This window comes from Tamandua tetradactyla, chromosome X (genome assembly GCF_023851605.1).
Source record: "Tamandua tetradactyla isolate mTamTet1 chromosome X, mTamTet1.pri, whole genome shotgun sequence".
Taxonomy (NCBI): Eukaryota; Metazoa; Chordata; class Mammalia; order Pilosa; family Myrmecophagidae; genus Tamandua; species Tamandua tetradactyla.
Genome location: NC_135353.1, coordinates 135,602,326 through 135,626,103, shown reverse-complemented (window position 1 = coordinate 135,626,103; position 23,778 = coordinate 135,602,326). Strand labels below are relative to the sequence as shown.

The 23,778-nt window shown below is 36.2% G+C and overlaps 1 protein-coding gene and 1 pseudogene across 1 annotated transcript in view; one reads left to right on the top strand and one right to left on the bottom strand.

The window, feature by feature from the left end:
* Positions 1-23,778, top strand: part of PRRG1 (proline rich and Gla domain 1) — a 139,703-nt gene that overhangs the window by 72,763 nt on the left and 43,162 nt on the right. The gene's annotated exons all lie outside the window — the stretch shown is intronic.
* LOC143671019 (TBCC domain-containing protein 1 pseudogene) lies at positions 4,993-6,529 on the bottom strand (annotated as a pseudogene).

The window sequence follows — 23,778 nt, the reverse complement described above, 5'->3', positions numbered from 1 at the left end:
TAGTTCCCTTTAGCCACTGAAATACACCATAAACTGAAAAGGGATATCTATATAATGCATAAGATGAACCTCCAGGATAACCTCTTGACTCTGTTTGAAATCTCTCAGCCACAGACACTTTATTTTTTCTCATTTCTCTCTTCCCCCTTTTAGTCAAGAAGGCTTTCTCAATCCCTTGATGCTGGGTCCCATCTCATCCTGGAATTTCTGTCCCATGTTGCCAGGGAGATTCACACCCCTGGGAGTCATGTCTCACGTAGGAGGGGAGGGCAGTGTGTTCCCTTGCCATGTCAGCTTAGAGAGAGAGGCCACATCTGAGCAACAAAAGAGGTTCTCTGGGAGTGAATCTTAGGCCTACTTTTTTTTTTTTTGAAAAAAGAGTTTTATAAAATAATTTGTATGTACTGAAGGGACAAATGTACATTTCATGACCTTGTTTTCATCGTCAACATCTTCTCATCTAATACTCTCATTCAGTCTGACAATTTTTACCAGCCATTCAATCAAATGAATTGAAAGAAGTTAAAAAATCAGAATAATTTACCATTTTTTATGTGAAGACCTCCTTTATTTATTTTTAATCTACTAAATTTATTTTACCATTTGTTCACCCTATTATTTATTTATTTTTAATCCTTACGTTTTACTCATCCGTCCATAAGGTAGATAAAAGAAGCATTGGACGCAGTGGTTTTCACAATCACACAGTCACATTGTGAAAGCTATATCATTAAACAATCCTCTTCAAGAAACATGGCTATTAAAACACAGCTCTACATTTTCAGGCAGTTCCCTCCAGCCTCTCTGTTACACCTTAACTGAAAAGGTAGGATAACCTCTCGACTCTGTTTGGAATCTCTCAGCCATTGACACTTAATTTTATCTCATTTCTCTCTTCCCCTTTCGGTTGAGAAGGTTTTCTCAATCCCTTGGTGCTGAGTCCCAGCTCATTCTAGGATTTCTGTCCCACGTTGCCAGGAAGGTCCACACCCCTGGGAGTCATGTCCCACGTAGAGAGGGGGAGGGCAGTGAGTTTGCTCACCATGTTGGCTGAGAGAGAGGGGCCACATCTGAGCAACAAAAGAGGTCTTTTGGGGGGGTGATTCTTAGGCCTAATTTTAAGTAGGCTTAGCCTATCCTTTGTGGGGTTAAGTTTCATATGAACAAACCCCAAGTTTGGGCTCAGCCTGTTGCTTTCTTGACCTCACTGCTTGTGAGAATATTAAGAATTCTCTACTTGGGGAAGTTGAATTTTCCCCCTTTCTCACCATTCCCCTAAGGGGACTTTTAGGCCTAATTTTAAGTAGGCTTAGCCTGTCCTTTGTGGTAATAAGTTTCATAGGGGTGAACCCCAAGATCTGGGGCTCAGCCTATTGATTTGGTTGTCCCCACTGCTTGTGAGAGTATCAGAAATTCTCCAAATGGAGAAGTTGAATCTTTCCTCTTTTCTCCCCATTACCCTAAGGAGGGACCCTGCAGTACTTCTTTATCTATTGTCCAAATCACTCTTGAATTTATCAGGGTATCACACTAACCTACACAAACCAGCAAAATCTCATGCCCTATTCAAGATTCCCTGTACTTATGGTGTTCAACTAAACTGACCATAAAAGTTAAATTAAAACATGTGCTATCCAAAATTAAAATTTTACACCAAATAAACATCTCTCCTTTTAGTCTTACACAGAAGTTGAAGTTTTAAGATATGGATGATACCATCCTTTACCCATTCTTCTGATATACCTTAGTCCTATCCACATCTGCTTCATTCATATCTCTACTCGATGTCTGATCACTTTTTCAACTTTTTAAACCATTTCTGTATGGGGTACTGCTGACTTTCATAGTTTCAGAGCTCTGACTCTGAATCTCAGGTGTCACATAAATACCCGAAGTTTCTGGTAAAGACCAGTTTATATACAAACAGCTCAGTATCTCACAACTTAGAATTAACAATTATACCTCCTAATATATGTGACTTCTGTAAGAGTTTACAATCTAGGACCCTTTACAATAATCCTCAATCTGATAACCCATGCTCTCGACTTTTGTTCACTAGGTTTTTATATTATAGTTAGTCCATATAATTGAGACATGGTAATATTTGTCTTTTTATTCCTGACCCTTCATTCAGCCAGCATACACTTTGTAAGATTCATTCATCTATTTGCATGCCTCACAACTTCATTACTTCTTGCATTGGCTCAGTAGTCCTCTTGTATGTATACACTGTAGTTCGCCCTTCCATTCCTCAGTCGTTTTGCCCTTAGGCTACCTCCATTCATTGTGGATCACAATTACTTCCACCAGAAACACTAGTGGGCAAATGTGCATTTATGTCCCCACACTCAGTTCCTCCAGGTATATACTGAACAATGGAATTTCAGGATGATATGGCAAACCAACCTCTAGCTTCTTGTGGAACCACCACACTGCTCTCCAAGAGAATTGCCATCTTAACTACATTAAGCTTCCTGTCCATGAGCAGGAAATGTCTTTCCACCTATCTAGAGTTTCTTTAATTTCTTTTAGCAATGTTATGTAGTCTTCTGTGTACAGGTCCTTTACATCCCTGGTTAGGTTCATTCTTAGATACTTGATTCTTTTAGTTGCTATTTTGAATGGAATATTTTTTCTTAATTTTCTCCTCAGTTAGATCATTGCTTGTGTATAGAAACATTAATGATTTTCTTACATTAATTTTTTATTCCCCCCACCTTGCTGAATTTATTAGTTCATGTAACTTTGTTGTAGGTTTCTCAGGATTTTCCAAGTGTAGGATTATGTCGTTTGCAAATAATGAAAGTTTTACTTCTCCCTTTCCAATTTGGGTACCTTTTATTTTTCCTGCCAGGTTGCTCTAGCTAGAACTTTTAGGACAGTGTTGAATAATAGTGGTAACAGAGGGCATCCTTGTCTTGTTCCCAATCTTTCAGTCTCTCACCATTGAGTATGATGCTGGCCGTGGGTTTTTCATATATCCATTTTATCCTATTGAGATTGCCTTTGATTCCTACTTTTTGAAATGTTTTGATCAGAAAAGAATGTTGCATTTTGTTGAACGTTTTTTCAGTGTCTGTCGAAATGATCATGTGATTTTTTTCCTTTCAGTTTGTTAATGTGCTGTGTTATATTAATCGATTTTCTTATGTTGAATCAACCTTGCATTCCTGGTGGTTTGTAATTCTTTTAATGTGTCATTGGATTCAATTTGCTAAAATTTTGTTGAGAATATTGGCATGTATATTCATGGGGGATTGACCTATAGTTTTCCTTTCTTATAGCATCTTTTTTGTTGTTGTTGTTTGTTTTTGTTTTTTTTCTTATAGCATCTTTACCTGGTTTTAGTATTAGAGTGATGTTAACTTCATAAATGATTTAGGTAGTGCTCCTTTTTCCTCAGTTTTTTGGAAACGTTTGAGCAGGATTGATGTTAGTTCTTTCGGGAATGTTTGATAAAATTCCCCTGTCCTGGACTTTTCTTTGTAGGAAGATTTTTGATGACTGATTGACTCTCTTTACTTGTGATTGGTTTGTTGACATTTTCTATTTCTTCTTGAGTCACTGTGTTCGTGTGTTTCTAGGAATTTTTTCCATTTCATCTAAGTTGTCTAGTTTGGTGTATAGTTGTTTATAGTATCCTCTATGATTTCTTTCATTTCTTCAGGGTCTGTGGTAACGATCCCCCCCTCTCATTTCTGATTTTGTTCATTTACATCCTCTCTCTTTTTATCAGCCTTGCTAGGAGTCCATTGATTTTATTGACTTTCTCAAAGAATCATCTTTTGGTTTTATTGATTCTTTCTATTGTCCTTTTGTTTTCCCATCCATTTAACTCTGCTTTAATTCTTGTTAGTTCTCTTCTTCTCTTTGCTTTGTAGTTAGTTTGCTGTTCTTTCTCTAGTTCCTCCAGGTGAGCAGTTAAAAATCCTTGATTTTTGCTCTTTCTTTTTTTTTTCCTCCAATATTCCAACATTTCTTTATTTGGTAATGGTATGCTTGCTTTAATTTCATCTTAAAATAAAAACTGAAAATCTCAAACATATTCTGAGGGTAAATTTTAACTGTACAAATAAAAGATCAGGCCCTTTTTAAAATAATGACAATTAAATGTGCCAGTAAGCATATGAAAGAATGTTTATCAGCAATCAGATTTATTTTACCACTTTGATAATTGTTTTCCTTCATCTTAAATGATAGGGCATTCCCAATAAAAGAAAAACATCAATTTAAACAGTATAACATCACAGAATGATGTTGGAAATCTCTTCTAAAATTAACAACAAAGCTTGATTGTTTTACCAAAAGGAGACTAGAACTAGCTTATTAAAACTTCGAAGCAGAAAGCAGAAAATAAAGGGTATTTTTACACAGTTTCATTAAGTTTCATACTTTACGGGCTAAAATATTTCATATAAAACTATTTCTGCTGTATTTATTCAACAGATCATATGTTCACTCCAGTTATTTTTTAAAAGCAGTAACAATATCCTTTTAAATAGTTATAAAGAACTTTAAAACTCTTATTAATGTTAAAAAGGTTAAAACTCTTTCACCCAATTAAAATCTATATTCAATTACTTTAGTATTGACATAGTAATAAAATTCAAGCCTGGTCAGTGCACAGTGGCTCAGTGGCAGAATTCTCACCTGCCATGCCAGAGACCCAGGTTCGATTCCGAGTGCCTGCTCATGTTAAAAAAAAAAAAAAATACAAGCCTGTCTTCAACAACTTTTACATTTTGGCATCACAAAGATAAGTTTTCCAATGTTCTATAAACTACACGTTTATATGATAGTCAGAAGTTTAGCAAAACTCAACCTATAAATGAGTATGGAATGGTAATCATGGAAAGGTCTTAAATAGGGAAATAAAGCCCTGAAGTCTTTTATGCAGCAAGAGAAAGTGCCTTCCCTATTTAGTTTCAAGATGGGTATCATCTTCCATTAATTTTCATGCTTCCAGGGCCCAAGTGTTTTGACATAGAAGGCCTATCCAGCTGCTAGTTTGGAGCCTCCTGCAGGGGGCACAGGACTGTCCACCTACTGGGGATGCCCTGTATGAATTAACCATTCATAGCTTGTTCTCCACTAGTACCTGGAACTGCTTCCTTTGGTCCTTTGTCAGAGGTGCTTCCTTCACACTTTTCTGCCAGATTTTTATCTTGTTGTCTTTGACCTGGTGCTTTCTGATATGCAGATGGAAGGTCCCCAGGTATCTCTGTGATATCCCCTTCCATTTCAAAGGGAATAATAAATACATAGAATTCACAATGTGGTAAGAGCCTTGAAGACATTTGCATCACTGGTCTCTCTGCCCATAATCATTGCGTTATTCCAATAGTTAGGCACTGTAGCAAGGCCAGTTCTCACCATATGGTCCTCCAACAATGGGTAATGGGTGTGAAAAGTGGCAGTTACTATCTGGTTTCCATAGAGAATAAGTGGGTATGTAGGTGTTAGAATGTGAAAGGTGAAACCTGCGGTAGAAGAGATGGACAGCTGATGGCAAACAGCAGTAATTTTCACATTGTCACAGCTGTGGAGATTAAGAACAGTCTCTACAGGGCCCAAGACAAAGATGCTATTCCTGCACTTTTCAATTGTCACAGATCTTGATGAGCCCTAACCAGTTTCTTTCCACAGTTGAGCGAAGCAATAGTACCAAATGGATTCCCAGTCAAACAGGCTCTAAACCAGGCTTCCAGCTTATAGAAGGAGAAGGTCTCAGAGATCTTTGAGAAGCCAGTCTCTGCATGAAGTGGTGACCAGAGGGCAAGTTCATGAAGTGGATAGATCCTCCTGGCTCTGCTCACCGTACCTTCAGTAGGAAAGCTGAGTGCCTCAGTAGCTTCTCAAGAGATTAGACTACTGTGGGTCAAATGAAATGATGCATTGAGTTGTTCTGGATCTAAAAACAACTCAAGGAGATCTGACAGGTGATCATAGACAAAAGCTTGGTGATTGTAATCATTCCATTTCTTACTATTACAACTGGTTTTGCCAGTCACATCAGGAGACTGAGGTCTGTTTCTGGGCTAAGCCCTTCTTCCCCAATCAGAGATGTCCTGAGCGATACCTTGTTTAACTGCTGTATATATAAGAAGTGCAGAAACAATAGGGTGTCTACCAAAAGCTGATTTCTCTGCTTTTCAACTTCATCCTCTGACATGCAACTGGACATAATCTCAGACAATTCCAGATGCTCTTCTGGTATCCTTTCCAGAAAACTATCAAATACTTCAAAAGTACCATGCCAAATCCTTAGCCATTTGCAGCTTCCCGCATACAGTGTGTCTCCATACAGACTAGTAGAGCCGTCCGAAAGCACCACCTGTGTCATGGGTTCATACATAGGTAGGTATCTTCCTGAGATGTGAAGGCCGAACTTGGATGGAGGAGGTACCTGTAAGGCACCCACTATAAATGGTTCTGCTTTCACCCAAAGAAGAACTCTGGACTAATATATTATCTCTAAGTACAATTGTGTAAAAAGGCTTTTTTGCACACCTGCGAGGGCAAGAGCCATTCCAGCCCTGCTCTCCCGAACCTTGACACCCACTTTTTCTTCTTTTAATATGGGCATTTAGGGCAATAAATTTCATTCTCAGCATTATTTCTGACATCTTGTATTCTCATTTTCATTCATCTCTGCATAGTTACCAATTTCTCTAGCAGTTTCTTCTTTGACCTACTGGTTGTTTAAGATGTGTTATTTAATCTCCATATATTTGTGAAAGTTCTGGATCTTTGGTGCAAAGACACTTTTTAAATAATAGAAATAGTACTGTATAAGTGCTATAAATAGTATTTGTTACATGCAGTTTTTAATAACCTAGTATGCATATTTTCCATATAATTAAGTATTCTTCTATAGCAATAGTTTTTGTGCATTTTTTACGTACCCTATAATCATGTTTAAAATTTTAATCCTTCCTCTGATGTCTCACCCTAATGCTGCTTCACATGATTTTATGAAGGTGTATTAACATAAATACCTGTGTCTTAAAGTAGCCATATTCTTAGATCAATTATGAACTATTATTTACTTTAAATAGAAAAAAGTGCCATTTGTAAAGTGACCTAAATGTCATTTAGAACCTTCACTATTTATACCAAATGCCATGAAATGTTGAGAGTACAATCTGGCTTATACTTAAAGACATAAAGAAAACCTGATTTTTCATATGGTGCTTTTTCAAAGAATATAAATTGTATTCTACTAAGGTTTTCACAAGGCTAATGATTTTTCATCCTCCTTCACCATCCTTCTTTAAAGGAGACGAGTACACGACATGTACTTGTTTGAAATCTGATGTGTTAAAAGTAGTATATACCAGTAAACAAAATTAATTAAAAATTTTTTTTAATAATTTCAAACTTAAAGAAGTGTTGGAGGAATAAAGTAGAGGACTTCTGTATACCCTTTACTTAGAGTGACCATTTGGTAATGTTTTGCCATATTTGTTTTATAATTTTATGTGTATACATACACACACACACACACACACACACACACACACACACACACACACATTTTTTTTTCCTGAACCATTTGAGAATAAGTTGCATAGATTATACCCTTTTACCCTTAAATACTTCATCATTTATTTTCTAAAGACAATGATATTCTCTTACATGACCACTTTACAGTATTCAAAATCAGGGAATTTAATATTGGCTAATGTTATTTAATCCACAGTCCCTATTCAAATTTTGCCACTTCTAATAATGTTCTTTATAGCCACTTTTTTTTTCCACTCTGGGATCCAATCCATGATCATACATGGCATTTAGTTTTCATGTCTTTTATTGTCCTAAAATATAAAATGGTTACTTGGCCTGTCTTTGTCTTGCATGACATTGATATTTTTGAAGAATATAGCCACTAATTTTGTAAAATGCCCCTTCGATTTGGGATTATCTGATGTTTCCTCATGATTAAATTCAGGTTATGTTTTTTGGGCAGGAATGCAGCATATGAGATGTGTCCTCAGATAATCACATCTAAAGGATACTTGTTTTGTCCCATAATTGATGATATTAAATTTGATTACTTGGTTAGAAGGTGTTGTCCATATATCTCCACTGTAAAGTTATTGTTTATTTTATATTTTATAAGTACTTTAGTGAGGAGATATTTTGAGATTATGTAAATATTCTGTTGTTCATCAAAATACTGGTTTTGCATCTGATATGATTGATTTTTGACTGAATTAATTATATTACAGTTTCTAAATGGTGAATTTCTAATTCCATTATTCAATCTACATTTATTGGCATTTCATTGGAGGAAAGAGGTTTCATCCATCCATCCATCCATCTATCTATCTGTCTATCTATTTATCTATCTATTTATTATTTATGATTATGTGTTCAGCAGTTATCTTATTGAGTGGGTTATAGTCCATGACTGTCAATATTTTTATCAAATTTTCCCAAATTTGGCCAGTGGAAGATTCTTCAAGCTGGCTTCTATCTTTTTGATAAGGTTCTGTGATCTTTTTTTGTAAGTGACTGTACCAAGGTTGCAGGATACAAGGTTAATGCGATGGTTAATCTTTTTTTTAAAATCTATTTTTCTTTTGACAAGAGAAGTTGTAGGTTTACAGAAAGATGTAAGAAATACATTGTTCCCATGTATCCCACCCCCCTATTAGTAACAGTTTCTATTAGTGAGGTACCTTTGTTAAAGCTGATGAAAGAATATTATTATAATTGTACTATTAACTATAGTCCATAGTTTACATTAGGGTTTATTTTTTCCCATATACTACCCTATCATTAACAACTTGCATTAGTGTGGTACATTTGTTTTAACTCATGAAAGCACATTTTAATAATTGTACTATTAACTATGGTTCATCATTTACAATAGGGTTAACTGTGTTGTACAGGCTTATGATTTATCTTTTCATTTTTATTCTAGTAACATATATATGACTTAAAATGTTCCCTTTTTACCGCATTCACATACATAATTTAGGGCAGTTAATTATACTCACAATGTTGCGCCAACATTGAAATTCTATACACATTAAACATTAACTCCCCATTTCCTACTCCCAATTCAGCTCTTGGTAACCTATGTTCTAGATTCTAACTCTATTGAGTTTGCTTATACTAATGATTTCAGACAGTGAGATCATACAATATTTGTCCTTTTGTTTCTGGCTTATTTCATTCAACATAATATCGTCAAGGTTCATCCATGTTATTGCATGAACTAGAACTTCATTCCTTATTAATGCTGAATAATATTCTATTGTATGTATAAGCTACATCTTGTGTATCCATTCATTGGCTGATGGACACTTGAGTTGCTTCTGTCTTTTGGCAGTTGTGAATAATACTGCTATGAGCATCAATATGCAAATATCTATTCAAGTCCCTATTTCCAATTCTTTTGGGTATATACCTAGTAGAAGGGTTGGTGAGTCATATGGTCATTCTATACTTAGTTTCTGAGGAACTGCCAAATTGTGGTCCACAGCAGCTGCACTGTTTTGCATTTCAACCAACAATGAACAAGTGCTCTTATTTCTCCATATCCTTTCCAAAACTTCTAATTTTCTGATTTTTTAATAGTAGTCATTCTAGTGGATATGAAATGTTATCTAATTGTGCTTTTGATTTGCATTTCCCTAATATCAAATGATGTTGAACATATTTTCATGTGCTTTCCAACTACTTGTATATCCTTTTTGGAGCAATGCCTATTCAAGGCTTTTGCCCATTTTTTAAATTGGGTTGTTTGTCTTTATTGTTGAATTGTAGTATTTCTTTATCTGTCCTAAATATTAAACCCTTGTAAGTTATGTGTTTTCCAAATACTTTCGCCCAATGAGTAGATTGTGTTTTCACTTTTGTATTACAGTCCTTTGATGTACAAAAGTTTTTCATTTTGATGAGATCCCATTTATATATTTTTTTATTTTGTTACTTTTACTTTAGGTTTAAAGTCTAAGAAATCATTACCTAACATAAGATCCTGAAGATGCTTCCTTATGTTTTTCTCTGGGAGTTTTATAGTCCTGGTTCTTTTATTTAGGTCTGTGAACCATTTTGAGTTGATTTTTATATATGGTGTGAGATAGGAATCCGCCTTCATTCTTTTGCATATGGATATCCAGTTTTCCCAGCACCATTAGTTAAAGAGACGTCTTTCTCAACAGAGTGGACTTGGCAGCATTGTCAGTAATCAATTGGTCATACATGTGAGGGTCTATTTCAGACCCATCAGTTCAATTCTACTGGTCTGTATATCTGTCTGGGTGCCAGTACCATGCTGTTTTGACCACTGTAGCTCACTGAATAATCAGGGTTTAATTCATGGAGGACAGTAGCTTTGTAATAAGCTTTAAAGCCAGGAAATGTGAGTCTTCCAACTTCATTCTCTTTCAGGATGTTTTTGGCTGTTCAGGGCCCTTTACCCTTCTAAATAAATTTGATTATTGTCTTTTACATTTCCTCAAAGTAGGTTGTTAGAATTTTTACTGGGATTGAGTAGAGTCTGTAAATAATTTTTGGCAGAATTGACATCATGGCTTTTCAATCCATGAGCATGAAATGTTCTTCTATTTATTTTTATCTTCTTTGATCACTTTTAGCAAATTCTTGTAATTTTCCATGTATAAGTTCTTTACATCTTTAGTTAAATTTATTCCTAGCTGTTTGATTCTTCTAGTTGCTATTGTAAATGGAATTTTTTTCTTGACTTCCTCTGTAGATTGTTCATTACTAGTATTAAACACACCACTGATTTTTGCGTGTTGATCTTGTATACCACGCTTTGGTGAACTCGTTTATTAGTTCTAGTAGCTTTGTTATAGTGTTCAGGACATATATATATATTTAGGATCATGTAATCTGCAAGAAAGTTGTACTTCTTTTCCAAATTGGATGCATTTTATTTTTTTCTTACCAAAGTGGTCTAGTTAGACCTTCCAACACAATGTTGAATAACAGTGGTGACAGTGGGCATCTTTTCTTGTTTCAGATCTTAGAGGAAAGCTTTCAGTCCTTCACTATTATGATGTTAGCTGTGAGTTTTTCATATAGGCCCTTTATCATATTGAAGACATTTCCTTCTATTCCTATTTTTGAAGCGTTTTTATCAGGAAGGAATGCTGGATTTTGACAAATGCCTTTTCTACATCGATTTAGATGATCATGTGTTTTTTCCCTTTGTTTTGTTAGTGTAGTGTATTATAGTTATTGATTTTCTTATGTTGAGCTTCCCTTGCATACCTGGAATAAAACCCACTTGATTATGGTGCATAATTCTTTCACTTTGCTGTTGAATTCTATTTGAAAGTAAGTTTTTGGGATTTTTCCTCGAGAGATTGGTCTGTAATATTCTTTTCTTGTAGTATCTTGATCTGGCTTTGGTACTAGGGTGACATTGGCATTTTAGAACGAGTTAGGACTGTTGGGAGCCAAGATGGTGGCTTAGTGAGGTGTGGGATTTAGTTCCTCCAGAGCAGCTAGTAAATAGCCAGGAACAGTACAGAACTGCTGGGGCCATGTCAGTGACTGGACATATAGTGTATCCCAGTCTGGACAAGCTGGACTAGCTGTGATCCTACCCAGAACCGTGAGTCCCCCAAGCTGCTGTGACTGGCACCCCTCCCCCACGGCTGCTTGCAAGAGGGGAAAGGAAAGAGACTTTACTAGCATCAGGGGCTGAGTGCAACCAAGCTCCAATTGTGGGATTAATTAACAAATTCTGACAACTAAAAATGGGCCCCCAGCTCAGCTGAACCATGAGTAAAAGCTGAGGTTGCTGGTTTTTGCCCTGGTACAGAGGGGGCAGGGCTGATGGAAAAAAAACAACAACAGAGGGTTATTTCTTTGGATCATACAGCATAAAGTACTTTAAAGGGTCTGAGCCCTGAAGGAAAGGAGGAGGCACATAGGACCTGGAGATACATAAAACAACATACCAACTTAAGCTCTTGATTGGCAAACCTGAGGAACAGGGGTCCTTCTCTGAAAAGGATACTTTTTTCTTTTCTTTTTCTGTTGCTGTGTTTCTATAGCTTGACTGCTCTTTGGATACAGATGCAGGGCTTCTCAGGCTCCAACTGGAGAGGGGTGGGGCCCAGCACAGGTGGAAGCCCTCCCTCAAGGAATTCCAACCCCAGGGTCTGGAAAACTGACACAATTAAAGCCAACATACAACCTCTCCTCTGTCTCAACCACACCCGCAGCAGGAAGAGTCTGCTGAAGTTAAAGGTGCCACATTACCTTATACTGGTGGGACCCGCAAGCAAACAAGCACCACATACTGGGCAGGATAGGAAAAAAACAGAGCCCAGAGGCTTCATAGGAAAGCCTTTCAACTTGCTAGGTCTCACCTTCAGGGAAAATTTACACAGGTGACTCTTTCCTCCTGAGAGGAGGCCAGTTTGATCTGGGTAAATCTGACTGGAGTCTATAATACCTAAGTCAAACTTCCTAAGGGGAAAAGAAAGGTACTATACAGGCAGGGCAAGAAAACAAGAACTGAAAAATTCTGATATGTTAAACAAAACTTAGACTAGAGGTCTAGAATAAGCTGAACTGAATGTCAAAGAACAGACAGAAAACAGTCATTCAGCAAGAAAATCCTAGGTAAAAAAAGTGAAAACAATCTCCAGAATAAACTAATTAAGGAAATTAAATACCTCCACCCAGCAAAAAATAATGAATCATACTAGGAAAGTTAAAGATATGGCCCACTCAAAGGAACAAACCAACAACTCAAATGAGATACAGGAGTTGAAACAATCAATTCAGAATGTTCAGACATGGAAAACCTCATCAAAAATCAAATCAATGAATTGAGGGAGGATATAAAGAAGGCAAGGGAGGAAGAAATCAAAAGTCTGAAGAAACAAATCATAGAACTTATGGGAATGAAAGGCACAGTAGAAGAGATGAAAAAAAAAACAATGGAAACCTACAATGTTGGATTTCAAGAGGTAGAAGATAGGATTAGTGAACTGGAGGATGGGACATCTGAAATCTGACAAGCAAAAGAAAATATAGGAGAAAGAATGGAAAAATATGAGCAAGGACTTGGGGAACTGAATGACAGCATGAAGCGCATGAATATATATGTGTTGTGGGTGTCCCAGATGGAGAAGAGAAGGGAAACAGAGGAGAAAAACTAATGGAGGAAATTATCACTGAAAATTTCCCAACTTGTATGAAAGACTTAAAATTACAGAGCCAAGAAGTGCAGTGTACCCTAAACAGAATAGATCCAAATAGACATACTCCAAGACACTTACTAATCAGAATGTCAAATGTCAAAGAGAAAGAAGCTTAAAAGCAGCAAGAGAAAAACAATCCATCACATGCAAGGGAAGGCCAATAAGACTATGTGTAGATTTCTCAGCAGAAACCTTGAAGGCAAGAAGACAGCTGCGTGATATATTTAAGATACTAAAAGATAAAAACTGCCAACTAAGAATTCTATATCCAGCAAAATTGTCCTTCAAAAATGAGGGCGAAATTAAAACATTTTTAGACAAAAAAAAAATCACTGAGATAATTTGTGACCAAGAGACCAGCTCTGCAAGAAATACTAAAGGGAGCACTAGAGACAGATAGGAAAATACAGGAGAGAGAGATGTGGAGAAGAATGTAGAAATGAAGACTATCAGTAAAGGTAGAAAGAAGAAACATTAGATGACATATAAAATCCAAAAGGCAAAATGGTAGAAGAAAGTACTGCCCTTACATTAAAACACTAAATGTTAATGGATTAAACTCCCCAATCAAAAGACATAGACTGGCAGAATGGATTAAAAAACAGGACCCATCTATATGCTGTCTACATGAGACGCATCTTAGACCCAAGGATAAACATAGGTTGAAAGTGAAAGGTTGGGAAAAGATTTCATGCAAACAACAATCAGAAAAGAGCAGGAGTAGCTATACTAATATCCAACAAATTAGACTTCAAATCTAAAGCATTTAAAAGAGGCAAAGAAGGACACTATGCATTAATAAAAGGAACAATTCAACAAGAAAACATAACAATCATAAATATTTATGCACTGAGCCAGAATGCTCCAAAATACATGAGGCAAACACTGAAAAGAGAAATAGACACATCTCTCATAATAGTTGGAGACTTCAGTTCCCCACTCTCATCAATGAACAGAACATTTAGACAGAGGATCAGTAAAGAAACAGAAAATTTGAGTAATACAATCAAGGACCTAACTTAAGAGACATTTATAGCACATTACACCCCACAACAGCAGGATACACCTTTTTCTCAAGTACTCATGGATCATTCTCAAGGATAGACCGTATTTGGGTCACAAAGCAAGTCTCAATAAATTTAAAAAGATTGAAATCATACACAACACTTTCTCAAATCATAAAGGAATGAAGTTGGAAATCAATAATAGACAGAGGGCCAGAAAATTCACAAATATATAGAGGCTCAACAACACACTGTTAAACAGCCAGTGGGTCAAGGAAGAAATTACAGGAGAAATCAGTAAATATCTAGAATGAATTAGGTAGTGTTCCCTCCTGTGCAACTTTTTGTAAGAGTTTGAGCAGGGTTGGTATTAATTCTTTTTAGAATGTTTGGTAATATTTATTAGTGAAGTCATCTGGTCTTTGGCTTTTTTTTGTTGGGAGTTTTTAGTCTCTAAAAACTTTACTTGTAATTGATTTAGTCTCTTTACTTGTAATTGGTCTGTTGATATCTTCTATTTCTTCTTGAGTCAATGTAGGCTGTTGGGGATATTTCTAAGAATTTGTCCATTTTATCTAGGTTTTTCAGTTTGTTGGCATACAGTTTATAGTTGTCTCTTTATAATCCTTTTTATTTCTAGGGTATCAGCAGTAATGTCCCCGCTCTCATTTCTGATTTTATGTATTTGCATCTGTGGTAGTTAGGTTCAGGTGTCAACTTGGCCAGGTGAAGGTGCCTGGTTCTATTGCTGTGGACATGAGCCAATGACATGTGAACCTCATCTGTTGCTCATTACATCTGCAGTCAGCTAGGAGGCATGGTTGCTGCAATGAATGATGTTGGATTTAATTGTCTGGAAGCTTAAATGAGAGAGCTCAATGTAGCACAGCCCAAGCAGCTCAGCATACCTCATCTCAGCGCTTGCAGCTCAGCCCAGTCCTTGGGAGATGCAGAAAGGAATCACCCCAGGGAAAGTTGTTGGAACCCAGAGGCCTCGAGAGAAGGCCAGCAGAGATCACCCTGTGCCTTCCCGCATAAGAGAGAACCTCAGTTGAAAGTTAGCTGCCTTTCCTCTGAAGAACTACGTGTTTTTAACAAAATAAATCCCCTTCTATTAAAAGCCAATCAATCTGATGTGTTGCATTCTAGCATCTAGCAAACTAAAACAGCATCCTTTCTCTTTTCTTCTTTGTCAGTCTAGGTAAGAGTTTGTCGATTTTATCAATCTTTTTAAAGAACCAATTTTTGGTTTTGTTAATTCTCTATATTTTTTATTCTGTATTTCATTTATTATTGCTCTAATTGTATTTCTTTCCCACTGCTTGTTTTGGGTTTTCTTTTCTTTTCTTTTTCTGGTTTCTCCGTGTGTGCAGTTAGGTCTTTCATTTTAGCTCTTTTTTATTTTTTAATGTAAGCATTTAGGGTAATAAATTTCCCTCTTAGCCCTGCCTTTGCTGCGTCTTGTAAATTTTGATAGTTGTGTTTTCATTTTCATTTGTCTCAAGATATTTACTGATTTCCCTTGTAATTTCTTCTTCCATCCACTGATTGTTTAATGTATGTTATTTAACTTACATATCTTTGTAGACTTTCCAGTTCTTTGTCTATTAACTGATTTCCAGCTTCATTCCATTATGGTCAGAGAAGATGCTTTGAATAATTTCAGTCTTTTTAAATTTATTGAGACTCTGTGACTCAACATGTGATCTATCCTGGAAAATGATCCATGTGCAACTTGATAAAAATGTATGTCCTGCTGATTTGGGATTGAATGTTCTGTTTATTTCTATTAGGTCTAGTTCATTTATTGTGTTGTTCAAGTTCTCTGTTTTCTTAGTGATCTTCTGTCTAGTTACTCTGTTTATTGATGAGAGTGGTGCATTGAACTCTCCAACTATTGTAGAGGTGTGTATTTTTCCCTTTCGTTTTGCCAGTGTTTGCCTCACGTATTTTGGGGCACCCTGATTAGGTATATACATATTTATGATTGTTGCTTCTTTTTTCGTGAATTGGCACTTTTATTAAAATGTAGTGTCCTTCTTTGTCTCTTGTAAAAACTTCTTACTAAATTGTATTTTGTCCGATATTAGTATAGCTTCCCTAGCTCTTTTTTTTTTTTCACATGGGCAGGCACCGGGAATTGAACCAAGGTCTCCGGCATCGCAGGCAAGAACTCTGCCACTGAGCCACCACAGCTCACCCCCTAGCTTTTTTTTTTTTGGTTACTATTTGCATAGACTATATTTTTCCATTCTTCAGCTTTCAGTTGATTTGTGTCTTTGTGTCTAAGCTGAGTCTCTTGAAAACAACATAGTTGGGTCATTTTTTTTTATCCATTTTGTAAATCTGTATTTCATGATTGAGGAGTTTAATCCATTAACATTCAGTGTTATTACTGTAAAGGCAGTATTTCAGCCAATTTATCCTTGGTTTTTGTATATCATATCCTTTTTAAAAATCTCTGTTTTCCTTTATTGCAACCCCCATTTCTGTATAGTTGATCTTTTGTGATGTATCTGAATGATCCCTTTCTCATCTTTGTTTCATTATATTTTTAAAATACTTTCTTTGTATTACACAAGCTACATCTATCTATGAGCTACTTTTTTGAAAAGATACCAACTTAGCTTCAATAGCATCCACATTCCCTGCTCCCAAGTCCCTCTGTTTCTCCTCTTTATGTTGTTTTTGTCCATATCTTTATATTTTGCATGTCTGTTATTAGTAGATATGTATTTTTTGTTCACTTGTATTTCTGACTTATAGGAATTAAAGAGTGGAGATTTATATTGAGAATACAGTAATGTTGGGCTTTGCAGTTACCCTTTTAGTTACCTTTACTGAAGATCATTTCTTCACACTGCTCCAAGCCACTCTCTCCTGTCTTTTCCTTCCAACGTGTAGAACTACCTTTGTAATTTCTTTAGGGCAGGTCTTTTGTTTATGAACTCTCTCAGTCTATCTGTTCTTCTGACTGTAATATTTTGATTGCTCTGTCATCTTTTCTTCCTCTCCTTCAATTTGTTTTGGTTATTTGTTTGAATTTCTTTGATTGTTGCAAATTCTGTGTCTCCTCTGAAGTTTTAATTTATTCCCTTGACCGAGCCATAGCTTCCAGTTTCTTAGTATGGCTTATACTTTTTTTGCTGATGACTGGGCATCTGATTATTTTGATGTGTAAACTCTAGAGGTCAGTTTCTCTCCCTTGTGTAGGGTTTTAATGTTGATTGGCTCTTCTTGACTCTTAGTTCAATTTATTATGGACCTTTAGCATACTCTGGGTTTAACTGTATTATTATCTCCCTCACTCAGTGCCCTCTTTTCCTTATACTTTTCAGTTCTGGGACCTATTCTGTCTTACAGCAGTTCAGTTTTTTTCTCCCCATTTTTCTTCTGTGAAGCTTTTCTGCCCCCTGTCCATTAGGGTATCCTACCCTGGGCACCCAGATGGGGGTCAGTCCAGAAAGGTCCATTTTGCATTTAAGTGGTCCAGCAAACAGACTGGATTGAGAGCGTACACTTCTTGCCAACAGTTCTGGGGTCTCTCTTTTTACCCCCTGGGGGCCCTTCTTAATGTGGAACTCCTTAGTTGCTTATGCTCTACCCTGGGTCTCTGAGGACTTGGGTTCCTGTGCCTGGATGTGTATGAGATTCTAATTCACTACTGTGAGTAGCTCTATAATCTGCATACATGACAGGTAGGACCTGGGTTTGCTGCCTCTGAGTGACTCCCAAGCTGTACAGGGTCAAGTGAAGGGAAAGGGTCTGGACTGGCAAGTCCAGGAGGGAAGTTTCCTGCCTGAACTTGGTATAATATACAGGAGATTATTTTTCCTTTTCTTTTTTTTTTTTTCTATTCAGTGTTGTGGAGTCCTTCTTCAGTCTCTTTCATCCTCCAGAGTTCTAATCAAATGAGATTTATCCTTTTGTTTGTTGATTCTGAGGAGAGACTTTTCCAGGGGATGGTTTACCATGTTTATGATTTCACTCTGTCTATATAACTTTTTTGTGATCACTTTCTTACTTTTTGACCCAGCAAGATGTTCTAGGCTAATGTTGTACTTTCCCTGCTTCAACTTTGGAATTGGCTGCATCTTTAAAGGAGCCTTGGTCACTTTTAGTTAGGAATAATATTTAGAAACCAAGATCTGGGGGTTAGGGTGTGCTCATAGCTAATACGGTGCTATTGCTTCTGTCCATTTCCATCAACAGAGCTAGAGAAAATATTCATATGCACATATAGTGAACTTGCATATAAATACCTATATGTACATATGCATATGTGAAATCACAAATTCATTCAGATAATCTCTACTTTTAATCCGGTCTTTTGGAGCTCTTCCTTGCTGTGCTGGTTGGAAACCATTATGTACCCCATAAAAGGCCATGTTATCTTAATCCATCCCTGTGGGGGCAGACCTATTATTGTGTGTGACCTTTTAATTAGTTTGTTTCCATGAAGATGTGACCTAGCCTGTTCAAGGTGGGTCTTAACCCCCTTGTTGGGTTCCTTTATGAGAGGATAAAAGACAAAAACACAGGGAGAGAAAGTTTGGAGAGAAAATGCCCCAGGAGAAGCAAGAAGGACCCACAAGAGCTGAGAGGGCCATTTTGAAGCTAGAATCCAAGAGAGAAGGACCAGCAAATGTCTCCATGTGCCTTCCCATGTGGCAGAGGAATTCCGGATGTCACCAATCTTTCTTCAGAGAAGGTATCTTCCTCTTGATGTCTTAATTTGGACATTTTCATGGCCTTAGAACTATAAATTTGTAAACTAATAAATCTCCATTGAAAAAACCAACCTACTTTTGGTATATTGCATTCTGACAGCTTTAGCAAATCGAAACTCTTGCCTTCTCCATTCTATATTTGTGCTTACCTTCTTTCACAATAAGAACTTTGACCTCCAACAACACCAACATATTAACTAATTTGCTCAGTCCTGCAGTACACACACAGTAGTTTCAGAGTTGTAGTACCATTACCTGTATGGGAAGGGGGAAATTTTTATGTTTTTAATTAATTAATTAATTCATATAGCCATCTTTCCCTCCTTGAAATCACTCCAGATGTATGTACAGAGATTATCTTCATTTCTTTTGAAGCTTTTTGTGTACTCTTTCCTTGTAAGCATGTGCCATAATTTAACTAGTCTTCTGTATTTGGGTATTATGTGATTTTGAGTATTTTTGCAATTGCAGATAATGCTACAGTAAATAACCTTATGCCATATGTATTTTTGCATTCCTGGAAATTTATCTTGAGGGTAAATTCTTAGAAGTGGGATTGCTGTTCAAAGCATTAATTCATCTGTAAATTTGCTAGTGTTATTGCCAGAGTACCCTCTATAAGGTATAAGGGTTATACCATTTTGTATTTCCACCACATGTATGAGAGTCCCTATTTCTTCAGTCTTGATGTGTATACTGAAGGTTTTGAACTTTTGCCAATATGTTAGATGAAAAATGATATCTCAATGTACTTTCAGTTTGCATTTCTCTTATTAGGAAAATCAAACAGTTTGCTATGTATTTAAAGACCATTTTTATACCTGTCTTGTGATTGTTTTTGCGTATTGCCTTTTTCTGTCATTAATGGTCTTTTTTTCCTCAATTTTTAAAAAGTTTTTTATATGTTAGCCTTTATCTTTGATATATGTTTCTAATATTTTCTCCTTGTTGTCATTTGTATTTTACCTTTGCTTATAGTGCTAGTGTTTTTTCCTTGCAAAAATTGTTTCTTCATTTTCATTTTCATTGAAGTAATACATTTAATTAATCTTTATTTGGATTTGGATTTTGAGTCATAGTTGAAAATCTTTCCCTGTATCAGTTATAGAAGAATTCTTACTTTCTTCTAATATGTTTGAGGTTTTTTTCATTTAGATTTCTGATCCATTTGGTATTTATTGTTGGGGATAGTGTGAGTTATGGATCTGATTTTTCTACACTCCTATCCACTTGTCCCAACACCACTTATTATGAAGCTCCTCTTTGTCCCAGTGATTTGAGTTACATTTTATCATATACCTAATTTGTTAATTAGAGGATTTATAGTATATTTTAATTAGAGTGGGGCTTGTTTCCCCTTGCAACTCTACTTTTCCTGTGCTTTCCAAGCTATTTTTGCACACTTATTCTTCCATATAAACTTTACTATTAACTTGTCTAGTTCTAACACACACAATAAACATAGCATTTTTATTGGCATTTCATTCACTTTTTTTTTTTTTTGGCATGGGCAGGCTCTGGGAATCGAACCCAGGTCTGACATGGCAGGCAAGAATTCTGCCACTGAGTCACCGTTGCCTCACCCTCATTCACTTTTTTAAATTAACTTAGGGATAATTGACATCTTTAAAATGTTGGGTCACTCTCTCCAAGAAGAGATTTCTTTCTATTTGTTCAAGTCAACTTTTCTGTCTTTCAGGAATGGTTTTCATCATACAGGGTTCACACATTATTGGGTTGCTTGCTAAGTACTTACTGCTTTTGTTGTAATAAATATGTGACCATGTTCTTTTCTGTTCTAGTTTGCTAGCTGCCGGAATGCAATATACCAGAAACGGAATGGCTTTTAACAAGGGGAATTTAATGAGTTGCTAGTTTACAGTTCTAAGGCCAAGAAAATGCCCCAATTAAAACAAGTCTATAGAAATGTCCAATCAAAGGCATCCATGGAAAGATACCTTGGTTCAAGAAGGCCGATGATGTTCAGGGTTTCTCTCTCAAGTGAGATGGCACATGGTGAACACAGTCAGGGCTTCTCTTCTCACATCTGGAAGGGCACATGGCATACACAGCATCATCTGCTAGCTTCATCTCCTGGCTTCCTGTTTCATGAAGCTCCCCAGGAGGCGTTTTCCTTCTTCATCTCCAAAGGTTGCTGGCTTGTGGACTCTCAGCATCTCATGGCTACATTGTTCTGCTCTCTCTGAATTTCTTTCTCCAAAATGTTTCTTCTTTTATAGGACTCCAGTAAACCAATCAAGACCCACTCAAATGGGTGGAGACATGTCATCCCTTAATCCAGTTTAACAACCATTCTTGACTAAATCACATCACCTAGGGAGATGATCTCATTACAGTTTCAAACATACAGTATTGAATAGAGATTATTCTACCTTTATGAAATGGGATTTATATTAAAACATGACTTTTCTTAGGGGGTATACTTACTTTTAAACCAGCACATCTTCCATGATTTATTCTAACTGGTTATTGTTTGTGTATGTGAAAACTATTGATTTTTTTTAAAAGCTTCATTGAATTATAACTGACATACAATTAACTGCACATATTTAAAGTGTACAATTTGGTACGTTTCAACATAAGTATACATCTGTGGAACCATAATTACAATCAAGATTGTAAACATGCCCATAATTTCCCAAAGTTTCCTCTTGCCCCATTGTAATTCCTCTCCTCTGTCCCTCCTTAAATTTACCCTGCTCTAACAGTTTTTTATTTGATTCTTTCACTAAAGAAAAGTTAATATTTTCTAGTTCTTTCTATAAATTGAATCATACTGTTTGTATGTGCTCTCTTTAGTCTTTCTTCTTTCACTTGGCATAATTCTGTTGAGGTATATCCATGTTGTGGTGTGTAGGTTTTATTGCTGATTAGGGCATCATTATATGTATGCGCCACAATTTATTTATCAGTTCACCTTTGATGGACAATTGGATTGTTTACAGTTTCGAGCATAATAGCTCCAAATAAACTAAAACTGTGAACATTCATGTACTAAGCTATTAATTAAAAGAAAATAAGTTCTAAGAAAATCCATGGTCACAGTTATGCTTTTCAAATATTTGTTTTTTTCATCTTTTAATTTTGGAATAATACAGAGAGTTCTCATATACTCCTCACCCAGTTCCCCCCAATAATTACATCATACATAATTATAGTATAATATCAAAACTAGGAAACTGACATTGGTACAATCTGTGTAAATGGTTCTGTGCCATTTTATCACGTGTAGGTTCCTCTAACCACCACTGCAATCAAGATACAGAACTATTCCCTCACCACAAGGAACTCCCCCCTTATGCCCTTTATAGTCATAGTCGCCATGCTCTCCACATCTGTAATTCAGTCATTTCAAAGATGCTGTATAAATGGAACAAATTGGCCTTTTCCACTCACCATAATGCTCTTGAGATCCATCCAAGTTGTGTGCATCAATATTTCCTTCTTTGTATTGTTGAGTAGTATTTCATTATATGGAAATACTACTCCAAATAAAACTACTGTGAACATTTTAACCATTTACTTGTTGAGGGACATCGAGGTTGTTTCCAGTTTGGGGCTGTTACAAATAAAGCTGCTGTGAATATTTTGTGTACAGGTTTTTATGTGGACATAAGTTTTAATCTCTCTGGGGTAAATGTCTGGGAGTATAATTGCTGGAATGTATGGGAAGTATATGTGTATTTAAAAAAATTGTAAACCTGATTTCCAGATAAGCTATACCATTTTACATTCCTATCTTTTCTTGTCAGCACTTGGTGTTGTTACCATGTTTTATTTTAGCCATTCTAATAGATGTACAGTGGTATCTCATTGTGGTTCTAATTTGCATTTCCTTAATGGCTAATCATGTCAAACATCTTTTCATGTGCTTATTTGCCTGTGTATATCTTCTTTGGTATCTCTTCATGTCTTTTGTTTATTTATTAGCTTGATCATTTCCTTTTACAGTAGAATTTTGAGACCTCTTTATATATTCTAGGTATGAGTCCATTGTCAGATATGTGGTTTGTAGGTTATTAATTTTTTATGTTAATTGTATATTTGACTACATTACTGACCTCTTTTATTGCTTGAGTTACTTTTACCAGTGCCTCTAAAGGTGAACAATGTTTTAAGGCTTACCTCGCTGGCTCTGGCTGTCCTTTCCTGTCCACAGAGACAGGATGCTGCATTTCAACAATCTTCAAAGCAAATAGAAGAAACTCTTTCAACTATAAGAGAAGTTGCTTGAGCAATCTTCCTGCACTCTCCAGCAGCACTTATTTTCTCTCTATAGAATCATTCTCATTAGCATACATGCATCTAGGATAAAAAAGAATTCTCTTAATCCCACATCCCTTTCCAGCAAACACCTCATTTCTTGGAACTTTGCTCTGCTCTGTCTACACTCACTTCTCTAGTGATCTTTCTAGTCTCATGGCTTGAAATGTTGATGACTCCCAAATTTATTTCTCCATCCTGAATGGCATCCTTTTGCACTTTCCCTAAATTATTTTTCTTCCCAGCAGTAATCACTATCTGATATCTATTTGTTATATATTTTTATTGTTGCTTTTCCTAGGACTATTAGCTGTGTGATGTCAACACTTCTTGTCTGTTTTGTTCATAGCTATAATTCCTAGCTTATAAAACAAGGCTGGCACATAATAGGGGATAAATATTTGATGAAAAAAGAAAGGAAGGAACAAATGGATTGGCATACTATGAAGTACATTTGTTGCAAAGGAAGAAGTGATTTAAAACCTTTTCACAAGTTGGCTGATAGATGTGGATTTTAAAATGCTTTTTATTATGTTGGTTTTCTGTTTGTTCCCATTTTTA